The sequence below is a fragment of the Leopardus geoffroyi genome, chromosome A2, assembly GCF_018350155.1.
Source record: "Leopardus geoffroyi isolate Oge1 chromosome A2, O.geoffroyi_Oge1_pat1.0, whole genome shotgun sequence".
Taxonomy (NCBI): Eukaryota; Metazoa; Chordata; class Mammalia; order Carnivora; family Felidae; genus Leopardus; species Leopardus geoffroyi.
Genome location: NC_059331.1, coordinates 141913646 through 141927603, shown reverse-complemented (window position 1 = coordinate 141927603; position 13958 = coordinate 141913646). Strand labels below are relative to the sequence as shown.

General features: G+C 36.6%; 1 long non-coding RNA gene across 1 annotated transcript; it reads right to left on the bottom strand.

Annotated features, from left to right (window-relative positions):
- Positions 1 to 922: 922 nt before the first annotated feature.
- LOC123607679 lies at positions 923 to 11436 on the bottom strand. The gene is made up of 2 exons (XR_006716848.1): positions 11217 to 11436; positions 923 to 1265 (listed from the first exon to the last, which is right to left on the bottom strand). It is a non-coding gene; the product is annotated as an uncharacterized LOC123607679 (long non-coding RNA).
- Positions 11437 to 13958: the final 2522 nt, after the last annotated feature.

Below are 13958 nucleotides of genomic sequence, written 5' to 3'. Positions count from 1 at the left end.
GTATTTCATAAGCATTTGCTAAGCATCTACATTATTCCAGGCACTTCCTCTTGAAGATACAAGTTTGAGTATTAGAGTCTCTTTCCTAAATCTACAGAACAGCACAATAAACGTTGTCCTGGTGAGGCCTCACTAGACTCATGTTCATGTGGGTGACAGGGTTCTTCTGTAAGATTATACACAATAATTTTTATTTTGTTTTTGTGCATATAAAAATGCTTGAAAATGGAGTATAAGTTTCATAAATCATGTCTTATATGTATAATAAACTATTACCAGTTTGTTTTATTACGATAAAGATAGTGCCTTTAAAAAAAACAAAAAGCATTAGGGGTGCCTGGGTGGCTCCATTGGTTAAGCAACTGACTTCGGCTCAGGTCATGATTTCAAGGTCTGTGAGTTCGACCCCAGCATTGGACTCTGTGCTAACAGCTCGGAGACTGGAGCCTGCTTTGGATTCTGGGTCCCTCTCTCTCTCTCTGCCCCTTCCCCCCACCCCCACCACTCACTCTCTGTGTCTTCCCTCAAAAATGAATAAATATCAAAGAAATGTTAAAAGCATTAAAAAAAAACCTATACTTTTGCATGGCTCTGGATGGCAGAATCTGCATATAATAATCTCTCTCTGGAACTTCATCAATGGCAACAATATTGTTCCAATACAAGAACACTTTGTTTTTCTATATAGCACATCAACAGGCATAGTTTAAAACAAACAACAAACCAAAAACATGGGATATTACTTTCTAAGGTGGTCTGATAACATAAATGTTTAAAAGCAGTGATTCAGAAGAAACTTCTAAGCAGCTAATATAGACGCACTCTGTGAGGATAACAAAGACTTAACCTTAATCTCAACCCTGATGTAGGTTAATGGAGAAGGTGATGCTTGTTATCACAGAGAAGAGATGAAGATCTGAAGGGGCTTTTACTAATAATACAGTTTTATTCAATTGTATGTAGCTCAGGGAAGCTCACCTCTCAAGGCAGAATTCAACGTAGGATAGTATTCACTTGATAGAGTTAAATCCTCTGGTCTCTTTGTCTGCTCCCTCACAGGAACAATGAGACTTGTCATTTTCCTTGGATCGAAGGATCCCCTGCAGGCTTTACTGACACCTTGTACATCATACAATGTTGGCCCACTATGTCCAGATGCAAAATCAACAAGGGGTCTTTGGATGAGCCAAGACCATGCACATGCCGGGGGTTGCCAGAGAATCCGTGTCCCAAGGAGTCAAATTTTCTGGGTTAGACTCTTCCTTCTGTGAATGACATGAAAATATATGACGACTATAAGCAGCTTGGAACTTTTGATCAACTCCTAACCAGTTAGCAAAGTGATGGAACAGGTGAAGAAAAACAGGAATAGCTAATAACTTACACAATGAAGAATATATGCCAAGCACTACTCCAAGTGCTTTTATGTCTTAGCTGATTGCATCTTAAACACAATCCTGTGAGTTTGGTACTATTATTATATTCATTTTATAGTTGAGGAGACTGAGGCAAAGAAAGGTCTTGCTTATCCAAGGCTTGTTTATGTTGTCCATCTAATAAATGGGGAAACAGGGAATCAAACTTAGAGAGTCTGACTCCAGAGTGTATGCGATTAACCACCCTGAAATGCTGTCTGTCATACAAAATACAGCTAACATCAATCTACTTCAAACCTAAAAATACACTGTTTATGTTATGGTTTCAGGGAATTGTGGACAAGAATAATAGTCAAACCTAAGTAGGAGGAGGTAAAGAGGGAGAGAAATGAGAGTGAATGAATTAATAAATACATTATGCCCCAAGGGAAATATAAACTATAGAATAAGTTACTTAATCCTAGAACCCTCACAAAAGGATGACACATAACTTTAAAACAAATGTCGTCTGGGTGGCTCAGCTGGGTAAGCATCTGACTTTGGGTCAGGTCATGATCTCACAGTTTGGTTCATGGGTTCGAGCCCAGCGTAGGACTCTGGGCTGACAGCTCAAAACCTGGGGTGTGCTTTGGATTCTGTGTCTCCCTCTCTCTTTCTGCCCTTCCCCTGCTTGCACTCTTTCTCAAAAAATAAATATTAAAAAATAATTTTAAACAAATAAAAAAAGAAATGTCTCTGCGGAACTTTGAGAATGTATAGAGTGTCATACAACTCAGTGAAAGGGCATTATAGCTCCAAAAGTTTAGGAATCATTTACTTTGGGGAAATATGTATTTATTTTCTCGATCGATATTTCTTTAAAAGTTAGTACATCTCACAGTGGATGAGGAAATGGTTTGGGGACAAAGAAATAGATTTTGACAGTAATGGAGGCTTCACTCAGGGTTTGTCTTCCAGTTTGTGGAAATTCCCTGCTGTCTTCACTACAACATGAACTTTATATCCAGCAGAAGGAAGTCAGACCTTGAAACTGTCTTTATTTTGTCAGGTGATGTTTCCTTGTGATTCATGGAATCACAATGTTTCCTCGTGGTTCAGATTCTCCATATGTTAAATGGGGTCAAAGGATCTTGTATACTTTCTTGCAAAATGTTTTGAAATGCATATATTTTAAGACTTTTAAAAGAAAGATGGTAGAAAACCCATGACAGTAACATGATTACTGAGAGATTTTAGAATGATTTAGACTTATTTAAATATTTTTAAGCTTTGAGTTTTTATTTGATTACGCTATATCTTGACATTACTCAGTTTCTGATATAATAGAAACTGACATTATAAAATATGTTTTCCATCCCTTCTGCATGAATTAACCTTTGGGGGCTGTTATTCCTGGTTATCTTTTTGGGGTCTTTCTCTTTTTCTCCAGGGCGTTTCTACCCTGTTTACGCAGCAGAGTTTTTCAACAGGAACACAAGTCATTTCCTGCAAAATGTACCGTCTATTTCTCATCTCTTGCTTATTCCTATGCTTATTCCTATTCCTGCTGAGGACTTTTAGGAAAGCCAGAATGTTGTGCTCACTTCGGCAGCACATATACTAAAATTGGAAAGCCAGAATGTAACTTTCCGTCCTTCCTCCTATTGTCAAGAGTAAAACTCGTGGTAAAACTCTCCCACTACATATTGTGTGCCAGGCCTCAATGAAAGAAAAACATTTACACACAGCTCTCACCCTTTCAGGTGATAAATGGTGGCAAATGCAAGGCTAGTGAGGAAGACAAACTTCCTTGCTAGAGAGTGACCATGGGCTTCAAGCAAGTCCTGTCAGTACAATCAGGACACATCTTTTTGAGTAAAGAGAGGGGAAACTCAGATTATTCTAGGATGGAAACTATTGAGTGACTGTGGAATGTTGAGAAGTATAGGAGCAATAGATTTATTGCTCAGATCATTCAGACTTCAATAAAGTTAGAAAACAGCAAGGGAGACCTGGGTGGCTCAGTTGGTTGAGTGTCCCGCTTTGGCTCAGGTCATGATCTCACGTTTCTTGAGTTCAAGGCCTGCATTGGGTTCTGTGCTGTCAGCCCTGAGCCCACTTCAGGTCCTCTGTCGCCTTCCCTCGCTGCCCCTCCCCTGCTCACACTCTCTTTCCCAAAAATAAATAAACATTTAAAAAAAAGAAAGAAAGAAAGAAAAATAGTAAAAGTCCAGGCTTCTAGTGATTTTAGTTATTTTGTATTCTGTATTCTTCTTCCAAAATCTTTCTGTTTAACCCCAGTATATTTTCACTGAACCCACCCCAATACACCAATGCATCATATACTGCAGAGCTCCATGCAGGTGTAGGGGCCAAGGGCAGGCCATCCCAAGATAGGCCACATTGGCATGAAGATTCTTTTAAGTTAAAAAAGCAGTCAAAACCTACCAGGTTCAGGAAAAGCTCTTTACCTCCACCACAACTGCCTAAAGCCAATTTACAAAAAGGACTTGCTCTAGGGAGAGAGCTATCGCCATAGATAACTACATTATGCTATGAATTGGCCCCATAGAGAGGGAAGCACTTAGCAAGCCTGTTTGATCAGTCATCTGTGTCTCATTGTTCCTGAGTGGCCCACCAAACATGTGTTTACCAAACATTTACTCTCTTTCATCTTCCTGTGAATTACATTCCTTCTCTCTGAGGTCTCAGACCCTACCCCTTTCGCCTTAGTTTAGGATGAATGACATATAGACCTCATTTTGTCTGTCTTTGGAACTTCCATGTCTGTGTGGATTCCCGGGACCTAGAAAATTGAATTTGATATTCTCCTGTTAATCTGCCTCATGTCAATTCGATTCTTAGTCAAGTTCTAGAAAGACTTAGAAGGGGACAGGAGATTCTCGCTCCGTGACAGAGGTCTATATTTTTTAATCCGCTATGGTTCTGAGTTTAATTATTTCTCCTAAAGCTTTCTGTTAAAATTATCTTCATCTTATACTATTTTGTTGTTTAGATGTGGTCATTTAACCAATTCATTAGTCCTTCTTTTTCAGTAAGCGTGTTCCTTTTCCCCTTCTCCACCTCCTCCCCTTTTTTCTTCTTCTCGTCCTTGTCTTTCTTTCCTTCCTTCCATCCTTCCTTCCTTCTGTCTTCTTCCTCCTTCTCATTCACTTCCTCTTTTTTCTTCTCCCTCATCTTCTTCCTTCTCTGAGCCAAATGCCCTTTTGAATGAGTGGACTAAATGAAATATCCTTATCTGTCTGGTTTTCTGACATTTTCTATCATATTTATCACACAAGTTAAAACATAAAAAAAAAGAAGTATTTTTAGGAGGTTGCTTCTTTATACTCTTTTGTAGAATACATAATTGGTGGAAATCATAATTTCATAGCTTTAACATTCTTGAAAAGATCTTCTTTTGATTAATCTTATTTATTTATTTATTTATTTATTTTTTGTACTCTTTAAAAATACTGGTTGATGAAGTTTGGGAAGACACAAATCTGCGCTGAGACAATGTAGTGTAATGATGGAAATCAGGGGTTTTCCTTCCACTGAAGACTCTTATCTAGGTTGACTTCTGGCTTCTCTGGACATCCGTGTAATGATGGAAATCAGGGGTTTTCCTTCCACTGAAGACTCTTATCTAGGTTGACTTCTGGCTTCTCTGGACATCCTTTTATTTTATTTTATTTTAATTTTTTTAACGTTTATTTATTTTTGAGACAGAGAGAGACAGAGCATGAACGGGGGAGGGTCAGAGAGAGGGAGACACAGAATCTGAAACAGGCTCCAGGCTCTGAGCTGTCAGCACAGAGCCCGACGCGGGGCTCGAACTCACGGACCACTAGATCATGACCTCAGCCGAAGTCGGCCGCTCAACCGACTGAGCCACCCAGGCGCCCCTGGACATCCTTTTTTTTTTTTTTTTTTTTTTAATTTTTTTTTTCAACGTTTATTTATTTTTGGGACAGAGAGAGACAGAGCATGAACGGGGGAGGGGCAGAGAGAGAGGGAGGCACAGAATCGGAAAGAGATGGCTCAGAGCCTGACGCGGGGCTCGAACTCACGGGCCGCGAGATCGTGACCTGGCTGAAGTCGGACGCTTAACCGACTGCGCCACCCAGGCGCCCCTGGACATCCTTTTAAAAAGGCAATCATATTTGTAGGTTTTACTTGTTAGAATCTAGTATTTTTGGTTTCTATTTTTTATGTTTATCTACCTTCTTTAATTGGATTTTAAGGTAAAGGGTTTTACTTTTTGCCTCAATTGTATCTTCCACAGTAGTGAAAAAAAGAAGTAGCTCAATAATTGTTGATTGACCAGCATTTCCCGTTTTTAATGTCTTCATATGCCATATTTTTAAGTCATTTACACATGATTGTGTCTATTCATCAGTTTACCAACACAAAAATATAACTAATACTACTCACAGATCCAATATATTATTTGCATTTTAAAAAACACCTTTTCTTCTAGAAGGATTTTTGATTTTTTTTTAACATTTATTTATTATTTTTGAGAGACAGAAAGAGAGCATGAGCAGGGGAGAAACAGAGAGAGAGGGAAACACAGAATCTGAAGCAGTCTCCAGGCTCCAAGCCAGTCAGCACAGAGCCCGACGCGGGGCTCGAACTCACAAACAGTGAGATAATGACCTGAGCTGAAGTTGGACACAACTGACTGAGCCACCCAGGGCCCCCCAGAAGGATTTTTGAATTTGGCATTCTTTCTCACGGTCCTCCATGAATGCAAAAGATAATGTTTCTTTTTCAACTGCAAAGACATCCTTTTGATCAGCTAATTAGGTCCTGTTGGTTTTCCTTTGAGGCCTATCAATCATCCATGTCAGAAGTTAAAGAATGTTTTGTTCTCATTTGTTCTACCAGGTTCTCCTTCATTACTTTAATTTTGGATGCATTCTTGAAGTGAAACTCTGATCTTTAGTCATAGTTTATTAAGTCTCTCTTCTGAAACGCACCATCCTCTTATCTTATATATCACGGTGCCATTCCAAACCGTGCGTGCCTTTCAAGATCCACGTCAAATGTTATGTACTTCATGACACCACTCACAATTCGTTTCTCTCTCTCTCTTGCACTTCTTCAGTGCTCTGATTTCACCTGTACTGTTGAACATTGCATTTTGCTTTTCATTCATTAAAATCCATTGAGCACTTTCACTTGTCGGGCACTGTACATACCATTAGAGACACAAAGATGAATGACTCAGGGTCTTTACCCTCAAAGATGTTGCCAATGGTGGAGGAGACAAAACATTATGTGGTGGGTTCAATAATGAACTAGCCACGATAGTACAGGATGCCAGAGCGGGGGAATCTTCTGGGTCCCAGAAAAGTCTATCCAATAAGCTGACATCTAAACCAAGCCTTAAAAAGTGAGTATAGGGGGTGCCTGAGTGGCACAGTCGGTTAAGCGTCCGACTTCAGCCAGGTCACGATCTCGCGGTCCGTGAGTTCGAGCCCCGCGTCAGGCTCTGGGCTGATGGCTCAGAGCCTGGAGCCTGTTTCCCATTCTGTGTCTCCCTCTCTCTCTGCCCCTCCCCCGTTCATGCTCTGTCTCTCTCTGTCCCAAAAAATAAATAAACTTTGAAAAAAAAAATTAAAAAAAGTGAGTATAGGGGCGCCTGGGTGGCTCAGTCGGTTGAGCATCCGACTTTGGCTTAGGTCATGATCTTGCAGTTTGTGAGTTCAAGCCCAGCGTCGGGCTCTGTGCAGACCACTCAGAGCCTGGAGCCTGCTTCTGATTCTGTGTCTCCCTCTCTCTCTGCCCCTCCCCCACTTATGCTCTATCTCTCTCACTCTCAAAAATAAATAAACATTAATAAAAGTGAGTATAGAGTTGGAAAACATGATTAGAAGTATTTCACATAGTAGGGAACACTTAGAGGAAACAGAGAGAAGTAGTTCTGAATGATGACAGACCCAAGATGTGTTCTGGAGTAAGGAGCTAATGTACATAGAAGCTGCATTGGAATTTTGGTCTAAGGATGTTTGAAGTCTGCTCACTTAGGATGATTACAAGATTTAAGATAGAGAAGGAGTCTGCTAGGGCATACCGTTAGCTTGAAATATATTTTTTTTTTTCTCAAATGATCCCTCCTTACAGTTTGGGACAGGACTTGTATTCATTTTATAGTTTAACATGCTAAGAATTATTACATGGAATGAAGCCTTAGGGAGCATTTAGTAATACATTTGTAGTAAACAGATTTCTGTTACTATGCTGTGATTACCATATTGCTTAATTGAATCTACTAATCAATATTATGGAGGCTACTGGAATGGAGCCAGGTAACCTTAACATAAAAGTATTAGTTATTATCTGACTTATACACTCAAATTTGGTAAATGACAGTACTGTGTGATAAATTGCTGAGTCTAGACAATGGATGCATTGGACTATTTTCATTTGAACCATTAATGAATCATGTATAAGTTTTTATTCATTATTCTCTATGTCCTGTTGAATTTTTTAAAATAAACTATATAAGAAAGTTATCAAATATATTTCAGTATAAGAATTTTATGTTCTACCTCTCTTCAAATTTCTACCTAGAGGATTACTGGTAGGTAGTACCAGTTCTTTAAAGTCAAGTCCGTTATACAGCTTGGTGGTTGTCAGGTCAGCTTCCCTAATTCTGTTCAATATGTTGTGAATTGCTTGATACTCTAATGAGTTCATACCTATGTCTGAATAAGCCTAAAGGGAATAAATATTATATTGGATGAAAAGAAATAAAAGAGATTATATTAAGAAAAATATGAGGAATGTAATCAGGGTTAAAAATATCATACTGATACTGTGTTCAGGAAAGGTCAACTCTGATATTAGTTATTGTAATTGTAAAAAAAAAAAAAGATCTTAGTTGTCTATAAGCTCAGTGTGAACAAAAAAAAAAATTATGATTAGATGCTAAAACAAGGTAATACACATTAATTTATTATTAAGCCGCAAGAGGAGGAGGGTAGTATTTGAATCAATGAAATCAATAGACCCATTTTCCCATTGTTCACTGCCATTGTCAGACCACTTGTGGACTATTCAAGTGGAGATAGTTCACCTAACGTTTAAAAGATGGTAAAGAACTTAGAAATTATGAAATATGAAAAATGAGGAAATTTTGGATGCTCAACCTAGAAAAAAATTAACAGAAATATGATACGAGTTTTTTAAGAGGAATTATTTGTACCATTTGTTACTTAGAGGCTAATAGAAAAAAAAAAAGACATGTTACAAAGACAAATTTCATCTTCATGGGGAGGTTTATCCAAAATTAGAATAAGGAATGGGTTTTATAAAGAGTTCTGTTCTCAATCACTTAAAGGTTTTTAATAATCTAAATGAAGTTCTGGTAGGGATTTATTTGTGATGAGATTGGACCAAATGACCAATAGTACCGCCTTCAGTGTTGAGGTTTGGGAAATAGCACTCCCATAAAGCAAATAACATGTATTCCTGATATTCTAATGCAGGTTTTTTGAGGCTATGCCCTTAGATTTGTCCTCACCTCTAAGACAGTAAAAGGTGATAGATTTGTTATAAGAACATTAATTATATTGAACTTGTTATATTTTATTTTTACTATCACTTATTATTATTTATTATGTACCCAAAGAAATGTGCTGTACATTTTCTAGGTATTATAATATATCCAAACAACATATCTACAGGGTACAAATTATTAGTTTCATTTAGGATTAAAGAAAATTGGCTTAAAGAAGTTTATATAAATTGCTTAAAGTCACACAGCTAGTAAATAACACAGAGATGTTATTCCATACAAATCAATAAAGGATAAACTTGGAAGTGATATAGAATTATGATTTCAAGTAATGGTGCCTGGGGCTTAATCATTACTTTGAAGACCCCAAAGACTTCCTCTTCCAGTACCCACGGTTGTACAGATCAGATTCACATTTCACTGAGGCAGACTCCAGAAAGCCAGATTATGGATAAATAAATAACTGTACATACATTCTGGGAATATTCACAATAATAGTCCCTGCTCTTAGGCAGGAAAAAAAACCTGTTTGCCATTTTATCTATTTACCAAGAGAAATCACAGTCATGAGGTGTGGAAATATGGGACAATCAATACATTCTCTCATGCTACATTGTTAGTTCTCTATGATGAGTGATGAATAAAAAAGAACTGAAGATATATCAACATGGAAATCATGGACATGCTTAGATGAGGAAGAAGGGTTAGATAACTCAAGGTTTTAATGGTATTACTTTAAGATACCCATGCTTTTATTCTGATGGACAAACTATCTTACATAGATATTAACATACTTAATTTACTTACCAAAAAGTATTATGGTCAGGTCTTCAGTTTTTTCATTTAAGTCATTGACAACCCATTTTCTAACCAATAGTGTTTATATTACATTGTAAATCTCAGAAGACAAATATATAATCCCAATTTTCTAGTTAGTACAGCTTCTAAGTACTGTCAGAGAATCAAAGTTTATCTGGCTCCAAAACCCAGTGAAAGCCATGTGAGTCAGGGATAATGTCATTATAAACTATTTGTGCAGAATTAAAGAATATTTACTTTGGGTGCAACCATAAATTCTTAAACTGACGATTTCAAGGGGAAAATAGAAACCTCTAAGTCACTAATGTGACAATAAGAATGAACTTGGATGATCAGACTGGGGAATCAAAAAAAAAAAAAAAAAAAGAAGAAGAAGAAGAAGAAAGAAAGAAAAGCAGGTCTTTTAGAAACACCATAAATTATGTTGTTAAATTATGGCTGGATTCTAATGCCAATCTAGGCTACCCAGGCATAAAAGACAGCGACAATTGGCAAACACTGTATTATTTATTTTCTCGATAAGCTATCTATCAAACTCTTCTTTCCCAATGAAATGCACCCATGTACCATGGAGAAAAAGAAATTGGTAGTGATGGAGTGTAACCCTGGGAACTTCTCTGAACTTTAGTAGAATCAAATGAATATCAAAGTCCTCTGTAAATTCACAGTTGCTTGTTTGTATAAACCAAATGAGAGGGAGAGATTCATTTGGTTGCTAAGCAGAGAAAGTGGTTCCTGAAATGTTTCATGATCTGTTTGATGAGCCTGTCAGGTGTCTTCCCTGAATCCACTGCCATAAAGCACACCAACTTAAACCTCAGAGTCACAGAAATGGCAACTCACCGTGAAAATTGCCAATTCTTTCCAATCTCAAAAGAAGAAAAAAACTGCATGGAGATACCATATTTTTTTAATTTTTTTTTTCACATTTATTTATCATTGAGAGACAGAGAGACACAGAGCATGAGCAGGGGAGGGGTAGAGAGAGGGGAAGACTCAGAATCTGAAACAGGTTCCAGGATCTGAGCTGTCAGCACAGAGCCTGACGCAGGGCTCGAACTCACGAACTGTAAGATCATGACCTGAGCCGAAGTCAGTCGCCTGACCAACTGAGCCACCCAGGCGCCCTGAGATACCATAATTTGTAGGTACTTGAGCCTACTAATCAATAGTAGGATTTTTCCAAAGTCTGGAGCAGAAGAATTTGGAAATGTTATCATTTCCAGTCAGAGAACTTCTGGTTTATATGTTATTCCAAAAAAAACAAGAAAAAAGAAAAGAAAAGCTCATTTATTCATCATGATTTTATTTAATAATCAACAGAAGATTTAGGAGAGGTAAAAAGTACAAATCTTAATCAACAATCTTGAAGATGCAAGAAATGTATCGTTATTTTCTTTAAATCAGCGTGCTCTGATTGGAACCTCAATTCAGACATCTGATGGAAATGTAAGTAAATTTGAGAGTTATTGCCCTCTCTTTACCCCCATCATAACCTATGGATCCAGAATTACCTGGTACCAGGGGAATAGGCATGTGGTCTTCACATGAGCCTATTATGATGGCTACTGGTTTAATAATTACCCACGTCTGTACAGAGTCACCCGGAGGTTGTTGCGCTTCTATGTTCTTGTAATGTTGCCAAGCTTGGAATTAAGAATCTTGGTTGGAGCTGAGAATTTCAGCGCCTTGCAATCACCCTTGAGGAAAGGGAACATCATCACTCCATATAAAGGATGCACACACTAAAGAGAAAAAACACCACCTGGTATATCAAAAAAAACAGTGAAAACCAAACACAAATAGATGTATCAGTACATTATTCCTACAACTGAAGTCTTGTCTAAAATTTTTGCTTGAGGCCCAGAATTTTTTTTTAATTTTTATTTAAGATAATTTTTAAATTTACAGAAACGCTGCAAGTGAATAGTTTCCATTTGCCCTTTACCCAGCCTCCCCTAGTGTTAATATCCTTTATAACACAGCAAAATGATCAAAACCAGGAGATTAATATTGGTACACTACTGTTAATTAAAATACAGACCTTATTCAACCTTCAGCAGGTTTTCCACATTGTATTTAGTTTTTCTGTCTCTTTTGTCCAATCTGTCACTATTCTTCAGTCTTTATCTTTCAAGACATTGCCACTTTTGAAGAGTGTCGGTCACTTAATTTATAGAATATCCCTCATTTGGTTTATCTGATGTTATTTGCATGAGGTTATACATGTTAAGACACAGAAGTGATTCTTTCAGGGCATCGCAGAGGGTACGTAATGTCAATAAGTCTTATTATTAGTAATATTACTAGTGAGCACTTGGCTAAGGTTCTGTCCCTGGGTCTTGAGTTTCTCAAGTAACTAAGTTACTCTTTGCCCATTCATAGTTAATAAATATCTTGAGGAAAATATTTGAGAGTATGCAAATATTCAATTCCCCCTCAAAGTTTTACTCTCAAATTTTAGCATCCATTGGTGTGGATCATGTCTGCAACAATTATTGTTATTATGGCATTTGTCCAATGCTAATTTTTTTTTCCTTTATTCTTTCTGCATTTATTAATTGGAATTTTTCAATAAGGAAATCTGTTTCTTCTTATTGATTTGTTTATTCCATTTATATCAGTATGGACTTACAGATATTTATTTTATTTATGGGTTATAATCCAATAACATCAGGGATTCTGAAATTTAAACCGTAATAATACTCTATTTCTTTCTTTGAGCTCCGCATGTTTCCTCTTCTACTGTGACTATCATTGTCTCTGGTTCATTACAACATGTCTGTTTATTTCGTTCTTCTTTTGCTGTTTCCTTTGATTTTCCTTCTCAGTCTTATTCCTCCTTTTTAAAATTTTATCTAAAATATTCTGTCATCCTTCATTAAAAACTTATTATTGCCCCCCAACATTGTCATTTTTCCCCATTACCCTCACCCTGTACCCCCTTTATTTCTATTTACTTTATGTATAGGGGCTGATGGACAGAGATATTTTGTCCTGTATGAACAAAGATAAATTGCCTATTCCCATCTTTTGAAAATAGTCCACTCGTTCTTTTGGCTTTCAAGATGAATGTGAGTAAATTAAAGGAGTCATTCTCTATTTTGGCCATCAATTTTCCGTAGGCACTGAGTAAGGTGACTGCTAATGATACTGGTAATGGGTTATACTTCTTTTTGTTGTATTATTGTAGTTGACTTCACAGAAGGATTGACAGTACTTTTTGAACAACTCCTGATTCCATCAATCTTTGAACTAAAAATAATTTAAAATAACACATATTTTTCTGTAAGAAAATTAAAGCAAAATTTTGTCCTTTGTATCTCGGTATGACAGTTGCTTAAACCACCCATATATTTTTATAGTTAGATCCACATCAAATATATAAACTGTCCCTATTCTAGCCAGAGGTTATAAATCTGACTTTTTCAGGTGTATCAAAATATATGCCCATGACATATATTTTATTGTGTTGGAGAAGAGAAATCTTGAAAGGAAATTAACAGAAAGATAAACTCTTTCTGTATTCCTTGGAAATTTCTAATGAAAGCTTATGCAGAATATTTTTTCTTATTGTGAATTGCTAAAAATATCTTTGTAAGGATGGGCAAAGGGAATTATACTTCAGTGAGACAGCAACCAGTTAAACATATCCAATTGTATCTAAAGAATTTAGAGAATAGGCTTAGATCTTTGAGATGCTAAATGGTTCATTACAACCAACAATACTTAGGAAGCAGAGATCTTTCAAACAACAGTTACTAAAGATTTTAGAAGTGGATAATTTTAAAAGTAAGAATGTCATTTAAAAGTGCCTATATTATTAAATAAAGATAAAATATATGCATTTCAAAAGTATAATTAATATTTACTTTATTAAACATTAATTAAAATTCCCTAAATGTAAAAATCCTGAGGCCATCCATTTAAATACTAACAACCCAGAAAATATATGCTTTGAGATTCTTTCCTATTAAAAAAAAAGAATCAGTAATTATAATTAAAAACAATTTTCATTCCCAAGAGTGGAAATAGGAATAGCACATAGTAACCTAAGAAAGAAATGTGAAGAGCTTCTGGGAAAGAGACAAGGTTTAGCTTGTGACTATTAATGACTCTTTAATAAATAAATACATGGATGTCATAATCCTTGTGACAATAGGATAATAATATGGCAAAGTCATGATAGCTACCTCAAGTGAATCTGCATATTTAAACACATTTGAAGCCAAATCTTAAAAGATATAGCTTGAACT